The sequence below is a fragment of the Haemaphysalis longicornis genome, unplaced genomic scaffold (genome assembly GCF_048455015.1).
Source record: "Haemaphysalis longicornis isolate Haplotype H1 unplaced genomic scaffold, Haemaphysalis longicornis Haplotype H1 scaffold_2, whole genome shotgun sequence".
Taxonomy (NCBI): domain Eukaryota; kingdom Metazoa; phylum Arthropoda; class Arachnida; order Ixodida; family Ixodidae; genus Haemaphysalis; species Haemaphysalis longicornis.
In genome coordinates, this window is record NW_027526295.1 from 186,922,026 (window position 1) to 186,949,380 (window position 27,355).

Sequence of the window (27,355 nt, forward strand, 5' to 3'; positions counted from 1 at the left end):
GCTGCCGGAGTACGAGGAAGCAGTACGGGTGGTGGAAGATGTCCCGAGCCTCCTGGCCAAGTTGAAGGCCCTGTTTCAGCCCGGGGTGGGCACATTTTCCGGCACGGCGGCGAGCATTGATGTCCCGGAGGGAGCCCGGCCTCGGATTTTCAAGCCGCACCCGCTGCCGTTCGCCCTGAAGGATGGGGTCACCCAGGAGCTGCAACGGTTGCAGCGAGATGATATCCTGGTGCCCGTCAAGTCTTCGGAGTGTACCTTCCCATGATGCCAGTCCTCAAGCAAGACGGCAGTGTCAGGATCTGCGGGGACTTCAAGGTCTCTATCAACCCCGTCGCTACCGTGGAGAAGTACCCGCTGCCCCGCATTGAAGATCTCTGGTCCGCGTTGTCCAGGGGACAGAAGTTCACGAAACTCGACGTCAGAGATTCTTACCAGCAGCTGGTGCGCCAGGAGTCGTCCCGGAAGTACGTCACCATATCGACAGCGCTAGGACTCTTCCAGTACACGCGCCTACCGTTCGGCGTGGCCTCAGCACCTGGCATTTTCCGGGCTGAATCTCAAGCTGGAGTAGTGCATTTTCTTGGCCCCCAGCGTTGAGTACCTGGGCCACATCATTTCGCAGGCTGGCCTGGCCCCGGCAACCCGTAAAGTTGAGGCTGTACTCAAGGCGCCCAAGCCCTAGAACAAGAAGGAGCTGCAGAGCTAGCTCAGCCTCATCAACTTCTACAGGATCTTCCTGCCGAACCTGTCGTCGCATCTACAGTCGCTCCATCTTCTGCTTCGAGATGGGCAGCAGTGGGCCTGGAAGAAGGAACAGGACTTGGCCTTCCAGCGCACCAAGGAGCTCATCACCAAGGCTCTGGTGCTGGTGCACTTCGATCCGGCCAAGCCTGTTGTCCTGACCGTAGATGCGTCGCCGTACGGCGTGGGAGCCGTCCTGGCACACCGGCGGAAGAATGGCCAGGAACGTCCTGTATTGTTTGCGTCCCGTCGGCTTCGTGCTGCAGAACAGCGGTACAGCCAGCTGGAAAAGGAAGGCCTGGCCCTCATGTTCGCGGTCGAGCGCTTCCACCAATACCTGTGGGGCCGGAAGTTCGAGGCGGTCACGGACCACAAGCCGCTGCTGGGACTTCTGGTGCCTGACAGGGCGGTTCCAGTGCAGGCATCACCGCTAGTGGTGCGCTGGGCCTTGAGGCTCTCGGCCTGCAGCTACCGGCTGGTCTACCGTCCGGGAAAAGACCTGGCACCTACTGATGCCCTGAGCAGACTGCCCCTGCCCGAGGTGCCTGCTGCGATTCCTGAACCTGCCGAAGTGTTCATGCTGGAGCTCGCTTACCCGGAGGTGCTGTCCAGATCGGCAGTGTCGCAGGCGATCAGCCGGGCCCCAGTCCAGTCACAGGTGGTCAAGGCAGTATCCCGAGGGGAGGAGCTGGCGGAGAGGTCGTACAGCCACAAGGCCGCCGAGCTGAGCCTGCAGCAGGGCTGCCTGCTGTGGGGTTCCAAAGTGGTGATTCCGCAGAGTCTGCGGTCCAGGGTCCTGCAGTTGCTGCACGCGGGTCATCCAAGCGTGGAGAAGACCAAGATGGTGGACCGGTCCCACGTTTGGTGGCCTTCCCTGGACCAGGACATTGGTCGCATGGTGCAGAGCTTCCAAGTCTACCAGAACCAGCGAGTGTCGCGTCATGTAGAGATCACCCCGTGGCCGTTCCCGGAGCGACGCTGGTCCCACCTACACGTGGACATCGGGGGCCCCTTCAAGGGCCACTACTTCCTGGTGGTGGTGGACGCCTTCTCCAAGTGGCTGGAGGTACTGCCAGTCATCGCTCCCCCGGCAGGAGCAACCATTGCGGCACTGCGGCAAGTCTTCACAGCCCAGGGGTCGTCGGACGTCATCGTGTCCGACAAAGGTCCCGCTTTCTCCAGCAAGGAGTACCTGGCCTGGCTGCCGAAGAACGGAATCCGCCGGATGATGGTTCCGCCGTACCACCCTGCGTCAAACGGTGCTGCCGAGCGGGTGGTGCAAACGGTGAAGGACAAGCTCAAGAAAAGCCGTGCCCCCTGCGAGCTCCTCTTGGGCTGGATGGTGAAGACACCGTTGGACGTGTTGCACCCAGGCCTCCGGTCCACAGCGCTCCTGAAACAGCCCAAGCAGAAGCTGGCGGCTGACCGAGGATGCCGTCGTGGGCCTTTGCTGGAGTCTGGGGCTCCGGTCTTTGCCAGGAACTTCATGCCTGGTCCACCCTGGTCTGCCGGGCATGTGGTCTCTTCTGCTAGTGCGTCGTCACTGCTCGTCCGCATGTCGGACGGGACCACGTGGCACCGGCATGCTGACCACGTGAGGCCTCGCCTGGCAACCTCCGCCGCCCCTTCAGGAAGCAAGCAGGCAGGAGAGCCAACTACACCAGCCGCTGCCAGCGAAGCACAAGGGGCTGGTGCTATTCGCGCCACTGTGGCGCCACGTGCAATTCCGGTGCCACATGCAAGGCTGACGGACGGTGGGAGAGTGACACAGGCGGCACCCGATGCTGCCACACCTACATCAACACCTGTGCTTAGGCGGAGTGAAAGACTGCGGAGACCACCGAACCATTACTCGCCGGTTTGACAGGCGTTGTTTGGTGTTTGTGTTGGACAAACCAACTTGGGGGTGAGGGTTGTGACAAGTGTGTGGCGCCCCACGACCCTAATATTCGTTGGCCGCTAAGTTCGGTGGCCCCACCAGACTCGGTGGGAAACATTGTGTGTGGCTGACCAAGGGGTCGTCCCCTTGGTCAGCCACATCCTCGTCGCCAGTGTCCCGATTTGGCCCGCATTCGTGAACGTGGGAGGGTCGGGGTACCCTCCAGCCGAGTGACGACCCGCAGCGTGCTGGTGGTGACGGTGACTGCCCGAGAGCGGCTGTGCTCGTCGTTGTTTCTTCGCCAGCCACACATAATATTTCCCACCGAGCCTGGTGGGGCCACTGAACTTTCGGCCAACCAATATTAGGGTCGAGGGGCGCCACACACTTGTCCAGTAACAGCCCGATGTTAGGCCTAATCACAATGTTAGGCCTAAACACAAAAAGACGTAACATAAAAGTATACAACACGAGAGTTTGCGTAGATATAAGACGTTCCGAGCTATCGTGGAAGCTTTCAAAATAAGCCAATCAGGATACGTGTAAGTAGCCCAACAAACGATTACATTTATGGGGTATCAGGTTAGGCGACACTCGTGGTGCCACGCGGTATGATGAAATAAAAATCAAATGTTATCGTCGCGTGCTTTACTTGTGTATTATGAAGGAAGGATCGAATATAAGTTGTTCGGTTGTCACGAAACAACAGTTGATAGAAAGTGCTCGTGCTGTCTACTTGTTGTGTTACGCCCTTCTTGCGCTTTCAATGATTAATGCACTCCAATTAGCTCTGGTTTCCGTACTGCTCCAGTTAGGCCCAGCCTTCGCGGTGAGTCTTCGTCAACCGTGGCCCGCAGCTCGAAGTACAATGACCATGACGTTGCTTGGAAGTAGGCACGTGGCAGAACTCAAATCGAAGGGTAACTAACCTTAGGCCTAAACATATAACGTCATGTCTAACGTCATTATTTGAGGTTTAACGTTGGGAACCCGTATTCGTTGGGAAAGCACCCACTGTAAGTGAAGCCGCGGGTATCGGTTCACGTCGTAACACCGGGAAGAGAAGCGTTGTTAGGTGTCAACCCTCGCGCATGCGCGGTAGTTACTTCTGTTTTTCTAGCAAAGTGATACGTACCCAAAAAGTCCCGATTACCGCGGTAGGGTATAGGACAACGGTTTAACTAAGAACGTCTGCTCCAGCAGCACTTTTTGCGGAACAGCCTCTGAGTCTTTGACATGGGCTCAGGAGCTCTGCCACCTGTGGTATTTCCCCTTGTGGATTGATGTAATAATAACTAGATTGTTACATCAATTGCTTAAGGCAAACGTACTAGAAGGTCTATCACAATAAATCTGTAATGTGCTCTCTATATAACCCAATACCCAGCATTGCGTAAATTTTGTTCGCAATTAGGCACCTTAACTTAGATCTACATCGAGTGTACTCTCAACTCTGCTCTCCAGCCTCTTTCCTCTCTTCTTCCCCTTCCCGCGCTGTGGGTGAACCTGATGACCTGCGCAGACTCGGACGCCCAGAAACTACCGATCTCCAGCGAGGAGATGGCCAAATCGTCATTTAGGCTCCTGGAGTGAGGAACCACACCCATTTCTATGCGAGATAAAGTTCTCTGCTACTACTACTACTACTAAATCCTGCATACCATGTGTTCAGTGCACACAGAGCAAAACGTACTCGTATTGAGGTATTCATCATCATCATCATAATCATCATCATCATCATCATTTATTTACAGAACGGGTCGGGGGACGGACAAGCATACCCAAAGGCAATCACAGACTAAGAACATAAAGCAGGAAACTATTAAAAAATTGGGATTAGAGGGAAATAATGATAAATCTCGTTACACAGCTAATAGCACTCATCCAAAGCGGCATGAAAGTGCAAAATATAAAAAAGCAACTGGTTACACAACTAATACGCCGACATTAGGACGGTTGGGTTGTCAAATGTGTTTCGAGTAAGGATTACGCTCATTGGCTATTGCATTTAGAAGCCGATTCCAATCCTGAATCGTTAACGGAAGAAAAGATTTGTTGAAAGCGTTAGTCGAACCTTTTAAATTTTGTACACTCAAGGAATTGAAAAGACGGCGCGAAGTTCGAATTGGTGGAACAAGCAGGGAGCCATGTAAGTAAGCAAAATTGAAATACAGTTTGCGAAAACAAGCAAAGGAGTGCTATTTTTCGTCCAAGATCCAGCAGCAAGAATATATATACTTTTGCATGGTATCCGTGGTTTGCGCAGTCAAACAGTATGTCAATTTTGTAATGGCGTTATGCCCTTTTGTACGACAAACAAAAAGCGCCGAAATATCCGTGCACTCAAATTTAAAGTGGGAAATGCCACCAAGAAATAAGATTATTCAATTTCGCAATTCACACCGCACTGACTTCGAAGGCTGCTCAGAAGCGATAAAGAACTTCACATTTTGAAGAGGCAAGGGATGATCGTGTCTTCTTTCGAACTTGAACTTGAACAAAAACACGAAAGGTTCAGCACTACACAGCCTACAGGAATGGCAAAACGTGAAGCTCAAAAGCAATCGCGTGGGGTCTTGCAAGAAGCAAGAAATTGGTTGGAAACCAAAAAGTTTGCTGGCAAGACCCTTCCACCTGCCTATTGAAATAAAAAAAAATCGGGAAAAAAATTCGATGCGAACAAAACTGTTGATACTGGTTCTGAATGTTCGGACTCGAGCTTTTGGTACTCGCATTTGTCCCTGGTATGAATGAAACCGCGCGGATATATTTCGAAGGAACGCTATTTCAGTTTGGAAAACATGACGCAGAGAAAAGTTCGAATGTTTGACGAGAATCGGATTACAAGCGGTATATCGAAATTGCGCGAGCATGAACGCCAGTCTTAAGAAATAGTCCACAGTGATCGTGTAGGTGAGCACACAGGCATGAAACAGGAATTGCCTCAGCACTTCCAAGAAAATTGCAGGGGAGTATCCGATGGGACGAAGTACAAAAAAATACAAAGAAGACATCCTTCTTGTGTAAATTTAGCAGGCAGGTAGTTGATATCCTCTTCTTTATGATTTATTTTCTAGTTTGTTTTCATGGAAAATACGTCCTTGAGCACTCAAAATGCGCATTCGAGGTAACTTCATTCTGTTTTCAAATTCACCACAACAGAGGAGCTAGAGTACGGGGAAATGTTCGGAGGCTGGATATCGTTCTGCCGACTCATATTACCAGGCTCGCTGTTTTTCGGCTTAACATCGATTCAGCATCGGAGCCCAACCTCGAATAACGTAACTATCGCATTTCTTGAAGATCGTAAGAATTCGCCTTGCAACTCAGCTTGGATCGAGGGTCACACTTTTTCAGTTCAGTTCGGACCAAGAAGTTTGTTTGAGAAGGCTACCACGCGTGTCCAACCCGCATTGTCCACGATGGAGCGAGGCTCTCTACACTTTAAAGCCGGAATAGGGGGAACACCAGGAACACAGAAGGCCCTTAGCTGGAGCCACATATTGACCAACCCAACATGGTGGCATTCTTTTTGTAGTGTGGAGTGCAGAGATGGCACTCCGAGCCATTCCTCAAGACCACACTAAACTACTATTGCAGTTTCTACTGCAACACATTCCAATGTGCCCAACGCCATCACGATCACTGCACTATTCCTCCACCCCTTCCTTTTATTGCAAGAGCTGAAGCAACATTTCGCCAGCTACAGACCAATTCCTACCCTCACGGCCCTTTACTTCACGCCATGCACCCTACGCCACTCTGCCCAGCAACTCGTGCTTTCGTGATGAACCCCCTACCCTGTTCCACGTGGTATGGGAAGGCTCCCAAACCCCACACCTGACCCCTAACGCCAAACACAGCTGTGAGCAGTGAGGGGTTCGGCTGACTAGCTATGACCCCCCTCACCAGCGAGCCCTGGTTACCACGGCACAGACTGGAACCGAGGACCTGGGTTTTTGTGACTAGGGAAGAACCCCCGCATGGTGGGTGTCCCCACTATCAGGCTCAATTGGCTTTTAATATGGCCACATTGTATTTTGAACCAATAAATCAATATACAAGATAAGATCTTACTGTACATGTTGGAGTGGCGCTAAAAAAGGTTAAGAACAGTGCCATGGCAGATGAAACAGGATAAAGAGACAACCACCACCAATTACTGGCAACGAATCGTTACTGCTCTCCAGGCGTACTCCTTCTATATAAAAAAACTTCCCGGACAGCATTGACATAAAAAGGTTAAATAAAAAAATAACGGCGAGTGATGCGTATGGGCAAAGTTATTTCTTTTAACACCAGACTAGTATTCAAGGACATACCGATAAAAGAGTTCAGGGGAAAAGGTTTCCATTGCTTCCAGCTCATTTGAAACCTCAATCCGGTATCTCGACCTCCCCTAAACGTCAAATTGACCAATACGGGTTCAGATCCACTGGGGAGAATTCATGTCAACGTTGATTTTGCGCACATAAACCTTATCTCACACAATATCGCTACCTCAAAGTGCTCCTCATCCAATCTCCAAGCACGTGAGTAGCCGGTCTTTGCTAACGTAATCAACCACTGTCTTGGTATGTCACGCGATCTCCTAGCATATTTGAATCGTCTGTCAGATGATGTTCTTTTGATAACTTCGCGAGGTATTTGAGCTGAAGTACTCAGCAATGTTTCCTTTTGTTGCACTTTTGTTTTTGGTTTGTCTATTTTCCCGTGCTTTTTTCTTGTATTTACTTTAAACCTTACTTCGGTGTTCTTGTTTTGGGTTTTCTCTGACGTGTGATGACTGCACGTTGTACGCAATCAGTCTCTGAATCTATCGCTGCTGCAGGGCGTCGCCACATAAGCCTACTGAAGGCTTACGATTGCCCGCTATTATAGTGCTGTATATTTATGAGCTAAATACACCTTATCTTGGCCGCGACAAACTGTGTGCAATATTCAAATTATGTTAATTTTTTGCGTCATAGACATCCGCCTGCTTAGATACTTTTCCTGGGATATGGTAGGGGTAGACATGTTAAACTGTTAGGATTTCGATGATGGTTTCTTTTTTCATCCAAATAAACCTTTCCTATTCATCCCGAATCCAATGAAGTGCTCATTAAGAGTGGCCCTGAGCGTTTCCCTGGTGGGGTCATAAGAAACACAGTTCTAGGTTATGCCATTGCTTCGCCTCCTCTAATAGCAGTATGACCAAATACACGCCGTTAGTTTTAAATAGTACAAACGGAAAATATTTAGCGTAGACTAGGCTAGATTTTTATAGAAAGTTAAACCAACCAAGTCGAAAAAGAGGGCAAGAACATTTTTTTTAGTTTGTCGTATTTTTCCGTATCGTGCTGTCGTCTTGTCGTATTCTTGTCATGTCATGATTCTGAAGCTCTGTCGTGTGTGGTATTCCTGTCCTGATTTTGATGTTCCGTCATGCCGAATTCCTGTGTTGTCGATATCCTGATTTCCCATAAGTAGTTGCACATGGTTTGAATGTTATTGCCCATTGACTTTGTCTTTTCGACAGAAATGTGTGTCGTAACAACAGACGGCTTTGTCGTAACAACAGGACCTCTGTTATCACAACAAAGTTTTTTGTCGTACGACAGGAATTCTTGTTAGGTTTTTGCGGTACTCCTGTTGTGATTTTAGGCTGGGAAGGGAATACTTTATCGCAAGGATCGATTGACGTACGGTACGCACGCAATCTGAAACGTCTATTAATTTTTGCACACTTCCCCAAAATCTTCCACGTGCCGTATTAAACATGGACAGGAATCTTACCACTAGTCCTGGTACTACGGTCGCTGTGACTGCAATGCGGACCAATAAACTAAACACCCAATTTCGCTTTTTTACGCCGTTAAATGAACTTCGTAGCCATCGAGTAAGAGTATAGTCCGGTAGAGCGGCTGCAACGCGCGCGAAGGAGAGATGGAGGATCTTGCTGACCAGCCCCGGCCTGGGGGATCAGCTACGATTGGTCACCAGTGGCCAAGCGGCCAGAGCAGCATATGGATAGGTGACCGGTAAAAAGCGCAAATGCTCATGGGTACATTGTTTTTTTCCCGCGGAGTGCCGCCACTTCCGGTTCGGGAGCTGTCTTGGCCTCCCGTACGCCGTCGCCTTTCAAGCACGTTTGTGCTTGTTTTTTATCTGCTTTCACCGGGGAAAAAAACGTACATGCATAAGAAATTCCATAAATAACAACGATTGACTCTACTAGTGGTTTATCTTGCAGGTAAGCACTCTTTGACAAAAAACAACACGTACACATGTGCCTGAAATCCGCCGGCGTACGGGAGGGCAGGAGAAACCTCGAACCGGGGGTTGCAGGAGCAGAGTGAGCCTTTGAGCTTTTTATCGGTCACCATTTCCCGTACAGAGGGAACCAGTTCCATCCAGTATGCCATTTGCAATGAAGGCCTCGAAAATAAAGTTTATTCTCATTCTCTGCCAGACAAATGATACAACCTTTCGTTGTGAAGACGACGCCACAGCTGCCTAAGTAGAATCTCATTTACTGCCATACGTTATGAGCAATACACCCATATTTCGAATGGGGCAACACGGCGTGGAACACAGAAAGAATCGCGCACCTGAAAACCGAAGTTGTAAAACAACGTACTGTAACTAAACACATCATGTATGTCCGCCAGGACTGCTGCTTAACTGTGCCTAGTTCCCCGTATTTTTTGTGCACGGTGAATACACTGCTGAGAAGTAGAAAATGGTTCGGCATTCACAACGGTCCCCATTAGAAAATTTATGGGCCTCTACATAGGCGTATACAGGGCCCCCACGCCAACCCACTAAAAAAAGCTGCTCGAACTTTCTCAAGCTTGGATGTCAAAAACGAATTACATCATGTTCTTTTGTTGCAATGAAGAAGGGCAGGTTTCGGGTAATTGTTTGGTTAGAGGTAGCCAATAATGGTGGTTGTAAATAAAATGTCCTCTTCCCCGGTAGTGGCGGTCTCTACATGGAGTTGTAAAAAAAATGGCTGTGAAGCAAGTCCGGATATCTATTTCCGGTCGCTAAGATGCAGCTAAGACTCTGGATACAACCGTGGTAGCTTTTATACCGAGTAATTGCGCGACTGGGCATTACGCCCCTGGTTTGGGGCCCACCAGCGGCAGCTGTCTTTCTTTTTACTCTTCGATGAAGGCGAAAAACAGAAGCACCTGAGCGTGCGAGATTTCGGCACTTGTGAAATATCACAGGTGGCCTAAATTTAACATATCACTGCACGACACCTCGCCTCATAGCCTCATAGGGTGGCTCGCCTGCTTGAAGCCCCCTCCCTGTAACCCCGGCCCGTGCGCCCTGAGAATCAACCAAATCTCGCTACTGTGTATACACTAATTATCCCAAACGTAGAGGCGGAATCGCAACACGAAAACCGAGGCCGTTTCGGTATCAAGCATTGGTTGGATCGCCGCTACAATAGTTCCTCGGTCTCCTTCACAGCGCTCGCCTTTGTCCTCGTTTCAATCTTCCCATTTCGTGACACTCCAATCGTTGTTGATCATTGCAACGCCTCGTGCTAAGCTGACCTCATGAAATCTGCGTACAACAGCCACTCACGTGCGTTTCAAACCTCGGGAAGATTCTCTAGTCGTAATGCGTTACTACAGCTCATGGTTATCGCAGTCACTCAGTTTTGAATAATACGGCAAGGACAAGGAACGTAAACGGTCACGAGACAGGATGTGTGCATGGCTGTAAATAACCATTCGCCCACACGCGAATTCATGCGTGCATTCCTCTCTCTCCGCATCCCTATCGACGTTATCATCACCGCCGTTATCAGAAACATCATCGTCGTCATTGTATCGTCGGTGGATTGCGGGAAATCCTCCCAGCTTTAGAAGGAGGGGATATCCCGCCACGTTCATGCAACCAAAATTCGCTTGAGTGGAGAGAATTCTTGGAAGAGCGAAGCCAGCTCTTCTCTATTTCGAAATTTCTGCCGCCGGCAAATACACACTGTGCGCGGTTGCGTGCGTGTGCGCGCATGTGCGTTGGGGGGCGTTAGCGCGCCCTGTAAGGGTACCTGCCATCATATTACCTCTTTGAAAGGGCACAGAGCTGTAATTGTTTGTTGTGTCATTCTTGTCTTTATCATAATCATCATTTCGATAGGCTATAGTCTTCACTCTGCAAACGAAGGACGTTCCCCGAGTGATTCCAACACTCTCAATCGTGCGCTCGACGGATATTTGATGCCTACGATTTCTTCATCTCATCCTGCTGTTTTTATTTACTTCCATCTGCTCTGCCGGCGTATGGAATTTCTACAGCGTCTCTCTATTGCCATAAATTGGGCTAAAGTTTAGAACACGTAATGAGTTCTCGTGATTTTAGTTTAGGATGTCAAAATGCCGCAGAAACACGGAGGAAGATTGAGGCGGAAACACTTATAGTTGGTATGTTTGTGCCTCAACCAAGCTCGTGTTTCTGCGCCTTTTTGAAAATGACAATCACCCAGCTGTCCAAGGAGGGGGGTTCGTTTCCCGGCCACGGCGGCCGTTTTTCTTATCGAGGCGAAAAGCGAAAACGCCCGTGAGTTCGAGTTCGGCGCACGTTAAAAGATTCCCGGGTGGTCAAAATCACTCCGGATCCTTCCAATACGGCGCGCCTCTTCGCCTGTGAAGCGTCGGCGTTAAACGTCATAATAAGTCAAGTAACCAGCTGTCTTCCCAGATCTCTGGTTTGAAACATTTATTATAGCAGTCATTGCATCCAGGCGCACTGGGATAGGGGTACTGCGACAAGTGAGGTACCGAAATAGAAGGCTGAAAAAAAAACACAAGTGATGGAAGATAAGAAACAGGTCGTTAAACAGTTAAGACAGCGATTGTGACCTCGATTCCAGTACAGTAAACCCTGGTTATAAATAAATTGCTTTATTCAGTGTTTTTGGTGCCCGTTGTGGCCAATAGAGAAAAAATTATCCTCGCTTTTAAATGAAGCATTGCTTACAACACAGACAGTTTCGGGTGCCGATAAATTCGTTATAACGAAGGTTTACTGTATATTCGTTCTGACCGCATTAAGCAAGCACCCTTTGTCAGCCAGTCACCTCTTAAGTTAATTTCGAAGCAGTGAACCTCTTAGTGCATTCGGCTCGAAGTTAATAAGGTATTTGCGCTCCGGCAAAATTTATGACTCAAAATGGCAGAACACAAAGATTTTCGCTATCAAATTGTAAGAGTTGTGTTCAAAATAAAGGTAGTCATTGCAGGCATCTCAAGGCCCGATAGTTGTCCCAGCTACGCGCCCGGATAACTCTCTGCGAAAGGAGTTTTGTTTGGATGTTTTGTGACGGATAACCCCTTTCCTGTCCAAAAAGACGCGTAATTGCCGTGAAAAAAGGCAGTTACCAGTCAGCTCGAAGTAAGAAATAAGTAGAAGATTAAGAAATTCAGGAGCTACAGAAATTCGGACCACCGGTCCGGGCCTAAAAGACACGGATAACGGTTGAGTGCTTCTGATTACTGCTCTGCTCAGTGTATACTTCGTCCATGTCTGTGCTTCATCCTACACGGATGTCTCGGCCGCCCCTCGGGCTTCGGACGCCCTTCCATCACAAAACCAGTCTCTAGCGTATTGCTTGCCCGTTCCTCACAAAGTCAACGCCATTTAGATTAAGAGGTCCTTGGGCAGCTCTTCCAGCAGCTCGGCAGTGATTGATAGAAATGGCGATTAATTTCGGTATAGAAGATTTTACTAGGCTCGTAGGTTTTATAAAGCCACGCAGGACGCGCTTCATAGCATTAAAAGATAAGGCGGCAAAGGAAAGGAACACCCTGGAAGCCTCTTTAGCTAACGAGCGACGCCCAGTGGTTCCTTCTTTTATGTTTTCTCGTTAACTACTCCATGTACTCTGCCTTCAGTCACACCCAAAGACACGGTCGTGCGAAGTGACCTCCCTTAGGATTTAATCGATTCTCATTATTGAACGGACTCCCACACACCGGACGTCTGAGGGAACAGGTCAAACAAAAAGAGTCAAAGGCAAAAGGAGACGGGAATGTACCAGGAAGTAAGGATGCCGAGGCCCAAACTACGAGTAAATTAGAAAGGAAACAAAAATATATTTCGAGAAGTTGAGAGAAAAGGTGACGCTCCGAGAGCTGCCCTCCTCTGCTTGCTTTGTTATGTGTGCGCCTGGGCTTCTGCAGTAGACATGCTGATATTTTTTTCGAACCAACGACCCGACAAGCACGGAACATGGGGTTCTGTCCGAAACTTGATTACAGCCATGTCTTCGCCAACCTCGGCTTCTTGATATTTGATCCTATGAGCATCACTGTGTGCAGCCGTTTATGCTTAGACAAGGCAAGCCCAAGCGACCGCACGGGACGATGGGCAACGGCGCGTTACGGGATTGTGAGTAAGGTTTCGATAACAGCCGCGCTCAAGCGTGACCGGTCGCAATAACGAGAGTGAAGATGTGGGCGGCACGATTTTCGAAGAGGTTGAGGCGATGGTCTTATCGGGAGCCACACAAGCCTGGCGGCGTAACGCGTACACGCAGCAAAAATCACCCAATTACTTTTGCTTACCGCTTTTTAAAACTGGCGCGCCTGGTATTTATATGCTGCGCATGACATCAAGCAGGTTGTTTTCACGTCCAGTCAATGACTGTACCGTATCGCTAACGTTACGCTTCGTTTCTGTTGGCCCTATATACGTTGTGAAACTTTCTAAGACGCTGGGTTTACTTTCTACTCGTTTATTGTACCGCGCTTTGCGCTTAACGAGCAACTAGGCTTATCTTAAGAGGTCTTTACCAGGTGCACCGTGGGGACGTGGGCTCCTGGTGCGCCTTTCGTTCACTTCCCGAACCGCGTGCAAAAGGGCCGAAGCTACACGGCTTAGCCATGCGGCTTCATCCGCTTAGCGGAGGGACAGAAAGCTCCTTCCAAAGCCCCAACGCCTATTGCCGCTTTTCTACGACCGGTCACCGGAGAATGTCACGGTCAATTCTACCATGCGACACGGCCGTTCGAAGGCCATTGTTTACCCAGTGTCCCATTGTGCACAAGTAGGGAAAACGTGTGAGTGTGCACTCAACTGTAAATTGAAGGTTTCCGTTTGGCGCAGGTATCAAACGCTGTCACTCGGCAGCTTTGTTTAGAGCCATGTAGCATCCACAGTGCTGCACTCAGCTTCTGAAATGAACTTTGTCTTCACCTCGAGAACACGTGACTGCGACCACTACGACTGCCACCATCAAAAAGCTTCCAAAGTGCGGGCAATTCTTGTGCTTATGGTTGAGGAACATGGTTTTCATAGCAAACTGCGAGATTGATTGAATCGCTTGATATACAGAGCTTGTCACGCGCTTGTAATAACAGTTTGCTTGTTCTTTATAAAACAAAAACACGAACAAGAACTGGGCGTACAAGCGGGCTATCCTCAGCACAAGTTTGCAAGGGTCATCTGAACAAGTACAAGCATATAAGTGAACCCCATTCAATTCTATTGCTTTTTTTTTACAACTGGAAAGAGAATGAAAAAACGAGTAGATAGGGTGATATCAACGGGGCTCGCGTCATACAAAACTGCAATGACTGCCGCTGTTCCTTGAACTAAGCATACCAAGGATGTCGAAAGGTAAAGAAGAATAGTCTGCGTTGGTTTCACTGTGACAAGTGAGTAAACCTGGCCCACTTTTAAAATGTTGCAAAATATTCTATCGCTGCAACCTCGGCTTCGACTGAAATAGGAAAAAATTGTTGGCACTACGGGGGCGCCATTGTTAGCCCGACGCTGGTTAACACAGTGGCGTTTTACTGAGAGAAGCTTATTCCCAGCATAACGGTTTGACGCGAGAAATGTTTTCTGTGGTTTCACAATGCGCATTTAACATCGCGTTTTCACATCGCCGTGACCTTTCTCAGTGCGTAGAGCGCAGATCCCATTTATTGAGCCAAATAATATTCCCAAGCTTCGCCATTCTTCAAAATTGCTCCCATTGTGAACACAGGCTTGTAATGTAGGTGCACTATAGCGAAGCAAAACCCCGGTGTTCTTAAGAAAGCAATCTAGAGAAAGGTTTCGTGACATCAAACATTGCTCGGGAAGTTGTTCACTGCTTCATCATGGATTATGTAGAACTATCTGCACCGTAGCGAAAATCGGCGGATGAATTAACAAATCTATGAACCAAAAACCAAACGTCTTCTTCCTAAACGAAAACGTAAAACAAGCGAAGCTTGATCGTAAACGAACAATGCACAACGGTAACTTAATTCATCCAACACACCTTATAAGTACGTCTATGTTTAACGTTGAGTGTATATATAAAAAGCATGTTTTTTATTGTAGTTTTTGTCTTATTTTGAATGTTGCTTGTATTGGTATCACCTTTATTAATATATTTCTAATTTATTTTATTTATAAATGTTATCAGTTTCCTTACTTTTTTATTTTTTTGCGCTCACGAGCACCTGCCCGAATAACCACCTGCTTTTCGGCCGAACGAATCACCCGTGGGCTACCAAAAGACCTGCAAATGGGGATTCAGGTCATCATCACCATCAGAGCTCCCTAACATTGGCTTTCCTGTGCAGCGCATAGCATACACAAATCGCGCGTTCAAGTAACTTTTTTTAGGTTTCGCTTGATTAAATATGCCATTAAAGCAATGAATAATAAACGGGGTACCGATTCTGCTCTTTAGGCCACTCGTGTTGATGCAGCAACAGCGTCTCATATACCAAACAACGTCCGATTCCTTTTGGGCCGACCCGCTGCGTAATGCTTCCGTAGCCGCCTTTCAGACGCAAAAACCTGCAAGCCATTTATCCTTTCCATTTTTACTTTCGACATTTAACAAAACTCTAGTCCAGATCTCTACTTATGGTAGTTTATTCATAAATGAAACTCATGGTGCATGATGGGACTAGACGTAGCTCACTGGGGAACTGATGATGATGATGATGATGATTCCTATTGGTTTCCCCTTTGAAGCGGGGTGATGACATGTCACCTTACCAAAAAGGACTAATATAACCATGTTTTATACTCTTGTTTTAATACTAGCGCTGCTTAGGGCAGGCACTAAAGCTTATTAGGCCCGAAATACTTTATTTTCCCTGTTACAGGTGGTAACTGTCCTAGGCAATATTCCCCTCTCTGCTTTTCATCCACCAGCATTCTAATCTTCTTTTGGTCCCCTCGACAGCCTTGAAGTTAACTTCCTCTGTGATACCCTGAAATCCTAGGGCTTCTGGAAGCCCAATATTCCCTTCATGTAGATTTGAATGGATACCCTCACATTCTAACACTATGTGCCGCATAGTTTCTGTTTCTTTTCCGCAGACCACGCATACCCCATCATTTTGTGAATACTTCCCCACAAAACTCTTAGTTCGCAGACAACCTGCTCTAGCCTCAAAAAGCAAAGCACTGCCCTGGGAATTATCGCAGAAATTTTCCTTTCTGATGTTCATCTTCGCAGCCCTGTACATCTCTAACGACGTTTTAGCCTCCATTGTTTCCCTCTGGATAGTCTGCCGTCAGGGGCAATATTCTCCCGTGACGGCATGCTGCAGCAGCAATAAAAATCGCCGGATTGCAGTGAGGTCTCTAGTTTTGTTTGATCGTATCGCTCGAATGCTAACGTGCAGCCGAGAATCATGCTTTTATTGTTGCCCTTATTACGTCACTGCTGCCCATATGACGTCCCTGTAGCGCGAAATTCGAAAGTTGTTCAATATTTGAGGAATTTTTTTTCCCCCTTTCAATAAAGATTTTTCGTGGGTGGAATAGGGCTGGGTCAGTTAATAAACGCTACTTCTTTCGAACAGAAGAAAGTTCTATTTTGTCTTTATGGCCTCGATAATGCTGCGCCAGCCTTGTTGAAGCGCGTCGGCTGGGAGGGAAATAAGAAATAATATTGGTATAGCGTTCTAATTTCGCGTTTTAAAGGTGTTTCTGAATAACATGACCTACATCCACTTAATTTTATTTTTATGGTACGTTGCTGAAGCGATGCTCAATCTCCTCATAGCTCTTTTTGTTATGTGTGCGTGGCGGTGGCGATAACCACTGGCATACGAAGCTTCGGCGTACGAAGCTACCTGCGATGTTTCTTTTGGATAAAATAAGCAACTCAGGAGGGCGCAGCGAGTGCAAGAAAGTCGTGCACAGCGTTCGACACGTCAGGAGAGAAAACAGTGAAAAGTAGCCTTTACCTGCACTGCCAAGCCAAAGGAATACGAAGGTGTGTGCAGGCAAACGCGAAGTAGAGCGATATGCGCTCCGGGGCCGAGGGAGGAGGCCTATGATTAAAGCCCTAATTGTGTTTTTATAGACTTGGAACAAACGGCTTCTATTTCTGACTAGGGCTTTCTTTGTAAGTTGAGTACCACAAGGCCTTTTAAACATGAAATGACATTTCATATTTTCCAAAAGCTCATGGGGATTTTTTTTGTTGTTGTTGTTTGACATACTAACCGCCTGTTACCTACGTACTGACATCATGGTTTAAAGAGGCTTGAACGGACCTAATCAGAGGCGAGAAATGAGGCTTTGTTGGAAAAGCCTTTGTTCAGGCTTTGGTACAAATTAGAATTCGTTTTCGCGCACTACAGGTAATATGTGTAAACGTGCTTTGTCAGGCGACGCTTCTGTGTCCAGGGTTTTATGTAATTTTTATGTCCGACGTGGCCCCAACGAAAGACACACGCCGTTCAAAGCAAGATATAGGCTTCAAGCCTATCGTCTCATCACTTGGATATGCATCCTAAGAATTACAGGTAGTAAACATATAATGAAGCCCGCTTGAGGGTAGGGATTTAAGTTCAGCCTCCTTTCCTGAATTTCACCATTTTCACGATGTTTAGAGTCAATATAAGTGTGTGCGTGTCCCTCTCATGGATGACCGCCCTCAAAGCTGAAAGGAAATAAATATTCCTCGTACGTGTCGCTTACGCTTTGCTTGGCCTCTATGGGGTGCACTACAAAGCTTCACCGGTCATCCACATTCACAGAGTGGAATGGCTCATGGTCTCTGTGACCCCGCCCAATCTTATGCGCCAGCATGATATTCGCGAACTTGCGTGTTGAAACAGCCTTCAAATATTTTCCACAGATCCCCTCCTCACCACAGTGAATCTGAGCAATCACTCCCAGCGTTAGAGGGAGCTAATGTGACAAGTAATGAGGCCCGATATAAAACTTGTCTGAAAAACTAAATATGTGCCATGACGTCACGAATGCAAGACGTCGTTCTTGAATTGTGTAGCGTCTTAAGGCCGACTGCATTTTATATGCTTAAAGCATTGCTATGCTAATTTAGAGAATAAATCCGTCTGTCCCTTTTTAACGCTTGCAGTGTCCCATTTTTGTTGCGCAATAAAATTCATTGAATAATACACCCGGTGGCTCTCATTTTTTTTTTTTTCATATCAGACAGCTTATAGTGTCCTCAAACAAGTCTTTTCAGCCATGCAGTCGTGTATATCAAGACAGCCAACTTTGAATGGGATGTATGTAGTTATTTATTGATCACTAGCGGCAGTACCCGGCGACGCCCGGGTGGGCCATTTTACTAATGACACTAATGGGTATAACATGTGTTGAGTTATTTGTTAGTTGCCATAATTGCCTAGTTCACCGTGATGTGGTACAAGATGAGGAACTTCTGCCTGCTTTCAATTCATGGGCTCCAACCGGGGCGTATCGAGGTAATGGGAAACGTCTGGCACTCGTGTTTTACTGCAACTCTCGCTAAACAAATTGCATCAAGATGGTGCGCTCAAGCGAGTAAGTGAGTGGCCAAAAACGTTTTATTGAGCCGTTGGAGTGGGAGTGGTTCCCTATTCCAGGCAGCCATGTGATGAGCGGGCAGCCTTCGCTCTGGAGGAGAAAAGCGTCTGGAGATCCAGATCGCTGCTGGCCACGAGGTTCTTTCACAGCGCAGGTGTGGGAAGGGGGATGGAAAAGGGGGAAGGTCGGGGTTGTGCTCGCACTCTAATATGATAGGAGGAAGAGTGCCTGGTTGTAAACAGAACTTTCATTCAGCAGGAGATTGCGTTATGAACGTATATATGATGGAGCCGGGATGAGTGAGGGAAGGTGTTCTTAACTTTCGAAAGTTATCACAGCAGGTATGAACGAGGCTAATCGGTCAAAGTTTTATAATAACCAACATCGGCTCCTACGGGAGGCGCGGGGTTTCAGGAAGCCCCAATAGATTGGGAGCGCTCTGCTTTTGCCCGTTTACTGGTCACCTCTTCTTTTTTTAGATTTATGATAAATGGCAAAGGCTAATACGGGCGGCGCGTGGTTGCAGAAAGTACCAACAGATAGCGAAAGCTATGGGAACGCGGGAAAACTCAATTGCACGTCCAGAAGGATGAAGATTTAAAAAAAACTCTTGCTGGCCTTTTTATCAGCATGTTAGGACAAAATCCTGAAATCGATTTTTGGCCAACTGGATGGGCAGTATTTGCAAGAAAAAATTAATTGGATGTATCAACGGAATGTGTATTTATTCAGGAATGTGTAAAAACGCCCCGTTTCCCCGAACTCCTGACTGTTTCTATTAGGTGGGTGTCATGGAAAAATGTTTTAGAACAGTGTTTAGAGACCTGAGTAAGTTACCTATATCAACAAAAACCAGTTCAATATCTCAAATGGCCTGCGATAAAAAAATGAATATATGAAAAATTATTTCACCTTTTTCTCTTTCTGCGTGGTGTAATCTTTAGAATTTTCAGCAATATTGAGCTCCAACCACTGTGCCGATGAAATTTGATGCCATTTGAACCAGCAGTTTCGCTAGACGTGGACGTGGGCCTTTTCGGCTCGTCACTCGTGTACTTTCTAAAAACAATTTTCCTTTTTTACTGGCGTCGCGAGGCAAATTTCTTAAAATTGATTTTCTGCATTTGTATGAGTAACATACGTTAGCAAAAATTGATTGGTTTAATTTACTAGAGAAAGATTTAGTGGAGAATCTTTAGGAGCACCCATTTTGTACCGGAATGCGGAATCAGCCCTATAGTGTTAGTTAGGGCGAAATCTTAAAACTACTAATTAGATATTCTTAAAGGCTACACATATCAGCAAACATCATTTCGATATGTGAAGGGGTGACCGGGATAATCACGAATTTTATAGCGCAATTTCCGGAAATCCCGCCTTAGTGAGCCCCTACGCTACGACGCAAATGTACTCGCGAAATTTTGAGTCTATATCTACCAGTTTTAGGTAGGGGTGGAGGAGTCAGTCAGTCAGTCAGTCAGTCAGTCAGTCAGTCAGTCAGTCAGTCAGTCAGTCAGTCAGTCGATCGGTCGGTCGGTCGGTCGGTAGGTCGGTCGCTCGGTAGGTCGGTCGGTCGGTCAGTCAGTCAGTGGGCGAGTCAGTGAAGTCGGTCAGTGAAGTCGGTCAGTCTGGTCAGTCAAATCAGTCAAATCAGTAAAGTCAGTCAGTCAGTCAGTCAGTCAGTCAGTCAGTCAGTCAGTCAGTCAGTCAGTCACTTCTATTTATAGGTATACATTAGGAAGAGGGGAACGTCCAATAGCAGGCGTAAATTGTCTCACCTATAGGGACACGAACACGCACACGCACGCCAGCCCTAACGCACACGCACACACAAAAGCCGCATCAACAGCAGCAGTCCACTACATTCTGGGCGGATAGCTGATCGGTGTTTGCGTTTTGTAGGCATCCTTGGAGTCAGATGAATGCATTTAATGAACGGCTCTATGCGCTCCTTAGTTTGATATCAGACTGGTCGTAGTGCCCCCCGAAGAAAATGTCTTCCCAACAATGCATTCCTTTAGAGCAGGGGAGTCGACCTTAAAGGGGCACGGCACGTTGCATATCTCGGTATTCTTACATATTATCATACGATTCCCAATAGGGAAGTTTTCACTTCTTTCTGGATAAATCATTTGCGGAGCCTCGTTGCAGGGCTACTTCGATTAGCGTGACTGGGGATTCGGGCTGTTTGTAGGTGAACCGATTCAGCGGTGTTTTCAATTTCTTACCCGTGATATGTATGTATATTTGTGTATTACTCCGGAAATGTCTAGACGTGTACAAATTTGTATGTCTGTAGGAATGTGTTAAGTTTTTCTTGTACATTGCTTGAGCAAGCTTGGTATGTTTTTCTTGGAAATACCTACCTGGAAATACCTTTCATATCTTTTTTTTTTCTTAAACCCACTCCCCTCTGTAATGTATAACCCTGAGGGTACCAATAAATAAATAAAAATAAACATATAAATGGTGTATGTTCGCATACCAATGCCACAATGCTACCTCAATGGAGACCATAATGAATAATTACTAAACAACAGCCCGCTTCACATTTTTGAAGCTATCCATTTTTTTGTTTCGAAGTTCGAAGCTTCGTGCAGAAGAGAAGATTCGAACTTTCATCGCGCGCGTAAGACAGGAATGTTCTGCTGCGCGCCAAACTACAGTAGTACGACCGATAAGGGGACAAGCTGCTATGCACGTTCTACGGTGCTAAGCACCGCAAACAGTGGACGGCTTGACTTCGCCGACAGAGAGCAATCTGCCAGTCCCTGCGTATCGACGGATCGAAGGAGCACCCGCTCATTTCGTTAGCTGTATAAATTATGTCCGATTAATCATATCAGCACAGGGTATGCCTCAATCGCGTAATTCGCGCTACGCGTGACGTGCGCGCACATTAAGCCAGCTGCTTACTTTGGTCAGTCCGTTTGTTTTTGCTCCGCAATTACTTAGATTTTTTTTTTGCTACCCGAGTTTAATTTAAGGCACGCTTGGTGAATTTTTAAAAATGGCTGTGGCGTAGCTCAGCTAATCCCGGAAATGCAATGTGAAAGCTTGGTTTAGACTGGTTAAGTCGATTTTGCGAGCCAAACGACTCGCTCTTCCACTGGCTCCGACGCTAGCTTCACGCGTTTGGCATTTAGGGCCTTCCCCAGCGAAGCAGCTCGCCGGGCGATATCCGCGGGGTGGTCAGACGTTTCTTGCCGACGACAGCTCAAAGCCTCCATCTTCCGCGCAACGCTCAGAGTAAACGGTCAGTCTCGCTCTCATCCATGGTCAAGCTCGCACGGACTAGGCGAGCGTGGCGCTCCCCGTTGCCAGGCGCGCGACAAATCACGTGGTCCGGTGGCGACCTGGCTGCGGAGAGCGCATGTGCCAAGCCGATGGCTGCGGAGCTCGGCGCGGCGAGTAACGTGATTCCTTGCGAAGGCTACGACGCGGCAGCAGTCAAATGAAGGCCGAATAGCTGGAAACGGAGAAACTCGGTTAGACTAAGCTAGTAAAGCTTTGCTTTAACAAAAGATGGGCCAGTACGAGGGGAACGAAAGCGCACAAGATCAATATGGGCCGGAATTTGGTGCAGTAGTCCAGCGATTTGAAATGCGCGACAACGTAATGATGATGATTTTGGGTTTAATGGCGCAAGGCCGACAAAGGCAAAGAGCGCCATGACAATGATGAAAGAGATGAGAAAGATTTGTAAAGGAGGAACTAGTTTAAAAAACTTTAGTCAGTGCTAGACTAGACAAATGACTTCCTTATCTGGCGTTGGTTCTGTGATTTCTGTATACCAGTGGTTTGCCGCTCAGTAGGGCCGAATATCCTTCGGGCACACATGCTCAGTCCTCGTGCCGCGAGCACTTCTAGCCAGCTGTCTCGAAGCGTTCGCCTTGTAGGCATCCGCAACAAAAACGAAATAAAATAATTAGCGACGTAGAATACCCCGCCATTGCGTTCCTTTCCCGAAAAAAAAAAAAACCTTATCCTTCCCTTTCTTTGGCACTAACACCGGTTACATAATATTCCGACTGAGATAATATCAGTTCGGATTGAAAAATACTCCACTTAGCTTCGACGTTTCCCCTTCACCTACATTCCTTAGCTTGCAACAAAATGTGCAGTTCTACTTCGTCTAATCCCGTTCTGAGACATTTGACATCCAATTTTCTCAAATCATTCATGCTTACAAAACCACATTTCGAGCTGCTTACGCGACAGGAGTACAGACCGGCAACTGGCGTCACTTTTGCAACTCCCAGCTACGTCTAAACATGACCACGCAAGGTCGCCGGGGGATGACGATCGAATCCGCTCGATACAACCTTTCACTAACACACCGCGTTACGCAGCCGTCAACCACTTTCGACGCTACAGCGACTTTTTTAGCGAGGCGATCATCGGAAAATGAGCACGGCCATCTCAAGCCGGGAAGTATATGGAAAACAAGGCGCAAGCGGATGTGGAACAGTTACCGATTTTTTCGCTGACGTAAGCCGAATTAGGAAGCCTTGTCAAGACGCCATTCGCCCGTTTCTTTCTTGGAGGGTGGTTTTTTATGTGACCGCATCGATTAGGCCTATCGAGTCCACTGGCCGTCGGCGACTGCGTCATTTTGATTTCCTTACGGACTGTACACATGTCTTGTGGGCAGACACTCGGATTGTCAACTAGGTCATAAAGGGAATCTCCGCGACAGAAAATATGCTTGTGATGAATGCGGCGTTTTTATTTTTTAAAGCGAAGTGTTCTATGCCTCGCTGGTTCCGTCCATCGTAATGACAAAATGCCCTTTAGTAGAGCCCACCTTACGCATCAAGCGCCTCAAGAAGAAAAAAATTGTCACAGCTTGCACTTGTGGTGCAAGGCTGGCGAAACAGCAGAGCTGGTGGCCCCTCTCCCTTCGTCGGAGACAGGTTTTTGCGCCTCACATGGATTCCCGAACTTGCCGCTGAAAGTTCTCCACGACAGGCAAGACCGGGCGTTTTGTCCGTAGGCTTTTACATCTCTCCAAAAGTGGACCGCGTTAGCACGCGCTGGAACCCGGGGCAACCGGCTTCGCGAACTCGGCGTCTGTAGGGAAAACTCAGCGTCTGTGCTCCCCGCTTCAGGCGCGAACGCACGTGTACTGGCGTGAAGAACAGCAAGCGAGAGATCACGCCATGAACGTTGGTCAGAGCGTTCTCGATGGTCGAGCTGGCCGACACCAGGCGCTCCTCACGAGGCGCACGCTCGCGTGCGCTCGGATGGGTGGAATTTTAATACACAGTGTTTAGAGTACCGTCCGACGGCACTCCAGCCCTGCGCTACAGCCATGGTTAGAGGGCTGTCCGGCGACCTGCTCATTTTAAGACTGGGCTGACACTGCCCGGACCATCTGCCGTTGTGGTGCAGAGGTTCCATATTAGCGTCCTGATACTAAGGACGGTGGTTCGACTCCGGTTCTTGTCTTTAGGTTTTCTTTTTTTTACATTTTAAGTTCGAATTATAATTTTCGTGGTTTTCGTTATTTGTCGGTGTTTAAAATGTATTTTTTTGCGGTTCGTTAGGTTCTGTTGTTTACGTGACGTTACGTTACGCTAATGTAGGATGAAGTAGTGCCAGACGCGACATTTTCTCTTTGAAACGCTGGTAGACGTCACTTTAGTGGAATGCTTATAATGCCGTCAGATGGCAGTCTAGACACAGCCTTTCTGCTAACTGAAAACTTAAACAGTTCTGCTGTCAAAAACGTACCCGTGGCCGGAATCAAACCAGGGTCCCACACGCTATGATTAAATTCGACGTCTACCCGATTTCGCCATTCCCACACAGTCGAAGCAGTTCAGGTTTCGGACTTTCGGGTTTCGGACTTTCAGGTTTCGGACTTTCGGACAGGTTTCATGGGAGAAGGCTTCACGTTTTAACCATCTTTCTCTTAAGAAAGGGGCTTCGATTTTATTTTGTTACCACCAGTGACAGACAGCCTCTTCATTAAGCCCGGTCACAACACCGACAAGCCAGCATCAGCATATGAAGACTAATTCGAACGTGCTCCACCTTTGTTATTTCTTTTTTTGTATTTTTCTCTGCACATCACCAACCTCAAAACCAAGAACAATACCTTCACTATTAAACGGCAGTTCGAACAGGGAGAGTTTAGCACTAACGTTTCGCTCTCACAATTAGCAATCTTCTAAAGCGTGCGCTTAGTTTCAAAGTTGACGCTTATTTTAAATTACAGTAGAAATCGGATTTTGCATCTTCTCAAAGAAGGCAAATAAATGTAGCATAGGCGAAAGTGGTAACCCCTCCAATCTTGATTACTTTTGTTAGCTTCCCACAACGGTTTAGAGCAGTTCATGGGAAGTCCAAAACCTCAAATAAAATGCACAGCCGCTTTGGAGTTCGTCTCAGCAATCCAAAAGGACGAATAAAAGAAGCCTTTTATTTGTCATTGTTGACTGTATTCCTTTTTCATCTTTTCAGCTTCTGTCGTAGGCTAAGGTTTGTGGTTTACTAGATGAGCAACTGATAAAGAAATATAGTTTTTTTTTTCTGTTGAATGAACGCAGCATATTAGGAATATGCAGTTTTCTTATGCTATTGGTATTAGTGCGAAAATTAAAATGTTACCACCGCTGAATGTTGACTGCGTGAGGTGTGAAACGGTATACACATGTGTCTTCATGCACCCACGAAACCCATGACAAGAAACAACACCTGTCATGGTGCAGTAGTTTCAGAGTGGTTTTCTTACATTTTCACACAATACTCTCGGCGTGCAGCAAGGTACAACACACAGGTACTATTGAATTTAGCATCTGCCAAGGCACGTCTGACAAAGCTGAACCATTGAAGTCAGAATTTGCGTTAAAAACCAAGGAAAAGTAAAAAAAAAAAGGATCAACGTGCAGTTGTCGTTTGACACACGAAAGCCAAATAAATGCAGGTGTAATCAAATACGAAGCACATTGCAATAGCTGTGGCTGTAACAAATACCCCCCCTGCCCCCTTCCCTACCCTTTTTACAACTCTTTCTTTTACGCAGGCCTCAGCTGAAAAACCATTCAGAGGCGAACACAATTCAGGACAACTATCGCTGCATTGGGCAGAGGAAAAAGCGCCTACTGAAAAAAATAGAACGCTCAGACCAAAACCTATTCTAGAGAACACAAGTCATGATTACGTCATCAACGCATACACGAAGTCTTAAGGTCACGAGTGCGTAAACAAACAGTCGAAAACACGAGCTTAAATTACAAGCAAAGCGGAGTAGAATTCGGCCAGTTGGTATAGATTCAAAATAATGGTACAACGTGAACTTGACGTGACAAAAAGGAGACAACAACCCGAACATGGACTATACTTAGTCAGCGCTCGTGTTGTTGTCTTCTCCTCTTTGTCACGTCACGCTCGCACGATCCCAAATACAACTCAATAACATGGCTCCAGCAATTCAAAATTTAAGGCCTCACAAGCAGGGCTTACCCTCGTTATCGTTTGCCTCCAGCGCTGCTAGCACGACGATAGTTGCTCAACAACCACAAGTGCAGCTTTTAAGATACAACATGCAGGGAGCGCCGAAAAGCGGCGAACGCTATGGTCGAGCTGCGGCTAGCTTTAAGCGGCTGCACGACGGATGGCGTCGCCAAGGCTGGCGTGGTGTAGCCTTTCTCTCCTCGGCGCTGTTTCCCACAGCCGCTGTCCCGGTCGGGCTATTGTTTCGCCAACACAAGAGCCAAGGCTGGCCGGGGCCGAACACCTGCCTTGTGTCGCACGAAAAAAAGCCGGAGCTGGGCAAACGGAAGCCGACACGCCTCTCCGAGACGCTTTTATTCTTTTCTTCTCGCGGGTACCTTCCCTGGGTAGCTCGCTCTCGAAAGCCTGAGGCTCGGACACAGTGTCGAAGCTCTAATGCGAGTATCTGACGTGCTATCTATCACGGCGTTCCGAGGCGGCTGTCAAGCGCAGAGCCAAGATCAGCAGAAAACGACGCCTATTCAAAACGCGAAGTATGCCCCGCCACGATGGATCAGTGGCGGGTTCGATTCGCGGCTGCCCTTTTTCTGATGGAGGAAAAGAAATGCCCTGGCGCGCTCTGAGCACCCGCAGATGGTCTAGATAAACCCGTACCTATCGATGGTCCGCCCCATACTCCGATTGTACTCCTGCCGTGCATAACATCCCAATTTGAACTGAATTGTTCAAAGCTCGAAATGTATGAGACGTGCCTCATGAAGACCTCTGAGGCGAACGAGTGGAGAATAAGGGAGCGGGGAGACAAGGCAGTTTTCATGTTGTGGCGCCGCCTGAATACGTTAAGAAATGTCTTAGGCGATTGACAGAGCACGAAAGACTCAAAAGCAGGCGCAATTTGCGTCGTTTTAAACGTGTGAATGCCGGCACGGTAGTTTTCTCGACGCTGAAGTAGGAAGCGCTTGTATCATGCGGTGTTTACGCAAGAGAAGGCACGTTTTCTTTTATGCTCTTTTCCATAATTGTTGACAACTCTACATTTCAAACTCCTGTGTTTGCGTGTCTCAATGCATGACACGAAGAGTGCCAAAGAGCGTGTCCCTCTCACTGCATTCTGCAGCTTCGGTGAGACATAGCTATTAAAAAAAAGCCAACGACGCTAACCAAGAAGCGTGGTGCTCTGTCGTCGAACGTTTCCACTGTAAATTGTAGGTAACTGAACTGCCGCCCTCGAGAGTATCAGGGATTGTTGAGACGTCCGGACAGCTTACAACCAAGTAAAGCTAAATATATACTGCAGCCTTTACACACACTAGTTCAATGTGATTCTCATGGGTTATACATTAACAATGGGCAAAAAGTGAAGTAGTTGAAGTGAAATTTAATTCCGCGTTTCTGAAAACTACGGCTCCAAGTTCAAAATATAGTTGCAGGGAATTTTCGCCAAACCGTCACCCGCGGCATGGCTCAGTAGAGAGTTTTAGCTAACCGTTTTTG

The 27,355-nt window shown here is 47.4% G+C and overlaps 1 protein-coding gene across 1 annotated transcript in view; it reads right to left on the reverse strand.

Moving 5' to 3' along the window:
* Positions 1 to 26,074, reverse strand: part of LOC144169645 (calcitonin gene-related peptide type 1 receptor-like) — a 260,413-nt gene extending 234,339 nt beyond the window's left edge. The window contains exon 1 of the mRNA XM_077698911.1: positions 25,871 to 26,074. The gene's annotated coding sequence lies outside the window, so the exon portion shown is untranslated. The remainder of the gene's footprint in view (positions 1 to 25,870) is intronic.
* Positions 26,075 to 27,355: the final 1,281 nt, after the last annotated feature.